We start from the raw sequence: 2271 nt of genomic DNA on the forward strand, positions 1-2271 counted from the left end.
CCCTATCACATAATTTATTAAATTAATAAACGAAAGTGCATTAAATTTACATAAATTATGCTTCAACAGCTCAGTGATCTAGACGGACATATGGACAAATTATTGACAACAATTTAGAAGTGTGATTCGGTGGTTTGGGTAATATTATAATTTATATAATAGTGTAATTATAAAAAGGGTAAGACCGTTATAATTTTGGTTTTAACGAAAGTAAAAACTGGATTAAATCTTAATTTGAATAGTCGGGGTATAATTTAATTCGCTAGAACGAGATCGAAACGAAAGTTAGATTTAATTTTAGTTAGTTAAATCTTTATAGATCGGAAGATTAAATATAAGGATATATATTAAAAACATCATAATCGGACTTAAAAACAATCCATAAATCCAGAGGGGACATATTTTAGTAGCCACTACTTTACCTTATTTTAAATCTCTTCAATTTCACTTATTGCCATATCGTAAACTTTAATTACTATTTGCTATTTTGCTATATTTCCATGAAAAACCTTATTTCTTCTATTTTGATAAATTAGTTTAAATTGTATTTTTATTATCGTTAATTTAGTTATTTAGTTTTAGTTAAATTTAAATTTCGTTCAATTAAGTAGTAAACCCTAATTCAAAATTCCCCTTTTGATTAGTTTATCTTTTAGCGATTAAAACCTTGAAAACTCAACCTCCCTGTGGAACGAACCGGATTTACCAAATAAACTATTACTATACGGATAGGACAAAGTTGCCTATATGAGTGAAATTAATCCAAAATCATAAAAACGCCATATAATCACAACCAATTCGTGTTATAAATTCAATCTAAATCCGTTCAAAATAAAAGGACACGGTCACGCACATCAACTTTTTGGCGCCGCTGCCGGAGAAAGTTGGCTGTTAAATAAATAGATAATTTTTCTGATTCGTAGTAATAGTTGGATTTGTACGTGGACTGGGTTATTGGAGCCAAACAGTACTCAATTATATTGAGACCAAACGAATCCTGCCCCTCTGCTGCATCTTTTGGCTATTCAAAACGGGGGTAAAATCAGAAGGAAAATCTGTTTGTTTAAATGTTTTTATCATCATTTTTAGTTATTCGATCCTTTCGTGAAAATTCATTTTCAAGAAAGTTCAATGTTCATACACTTAGTGAATAAATCCTTCAAGACTACATACAATTTTGTAATTGTATGACCCGTTCAGGAAATCCTAAACTCGTTGCACTTAATCCAGAGCCTGAGAGAAACTTGAACAAAAGATTAAAACAAGAAAAACAAAAAAAATTAGGTAGTACTAGTAAACCGAAAACACCGAAAAAAAACAAAAAAGATAAACAAGTAGGAAACACTAGTGGTCAACCAGAAATCAAAACTGAACCAGAAACCATCGTCATTAAAGAAGAAATGGCTGAAGTAACACCTGATCCAAATGATCTACCGATGTGGAATACCAGATAAACTGTTCCCCCTCTCGCTCTTTCATCTATAAGAAGACCTGAAATTGAGGCTGAAAACTGGGAAGTCAAGGGGCAGTTTATGCACATGGTTCGTGAAAACCAATTAGACGGAAGACTTAATAACAATCCGATAGAACATTTAGAAGCTTTTGAAGATTTATGTGAACTGTACAAAAACAAAGATGTTTCTTCAGATGCATTTAAGTTAAGAACTTTTTCGTATTCGTTAATCGGAGACGCAAAAGCATGGTTGAAGCATCAAAACCTGATTCTATCACAACTTTTACTGAATTAAGAGAAAAATTCATTACCAGATTTTTCCCACCGGCAAAAGCTGAAAGATTTAGAACTGAAATCACCACTTTTAAACAAAAGTCGGATGAAACTCTTTATGATGCATGGGAAAGATTAAAAATAATGTTATGAAATTGTCCGCAACACGGATTGCAAAAAGGGCAAATAGTACAAACTTTTTATCGTGGTGTTGATGAACATACTCGTGGTATATTAGATTCCTCCGCTGGAGGAGTATTTATGTACAAATCACCAAATCAAGCGTATGACATGTTAGAAGACATGTCAGTTCATACTTTTGAATGGACACCGTCTAGAGATCAACTACCTAGAAGGACGGTGGCAAGCCTTGAAGAAAATGAAGACAATAATACAACCATAGCTTCACTGTCGAATCAATTCAAAAAGTTTGGAAGAGAAACTAAATTCAACAGTTTTAGCATTGCAAGTAGGCTGTGAAATCTGTGGACAACCACATTTCACGAAAGATTGTGATATCAATGATCGGCCAATGAACTCAGTAG

At 32.7% G+C, this 2271-nt stretch overlaps 1 non-coding gene across 1 annotated transcript; it reads right to left on the reverse strand.

Moving 5' to 3' along the window:
* Positions 1-1792: 1792 nt before the first annotated feature.
* On the reverse strand, positions 1793-1899 carry LOC139886702 (small nucleolar RNA R71). The gene has a single exon (XR_011772575.1). It is a non-coding gene; the product is annotated as a small nucleolar RNA R71 (small nucleolar RNA).
* Positions 1900-2271: the final 372 nt, after the last annotated feature.

This window comes from Rutidosis leptorrhynchoides, chromosome 1 (genome assembly GCF_046630445.1).
Source record: "Rutidosis leptorrhynchoides isolate AG116_Rl617_1_P2 chromosome 1, CSIRO_AGI_Rlap_v1, whole genome shotgun sequence".
Lineage (NCBI taxonomy): Eukaryota > Viridiplantae > Streptophyta > Magnoliopsida > Asterales > Asteraceae > Rutidosis > Rutidosis leptorrhynchoides.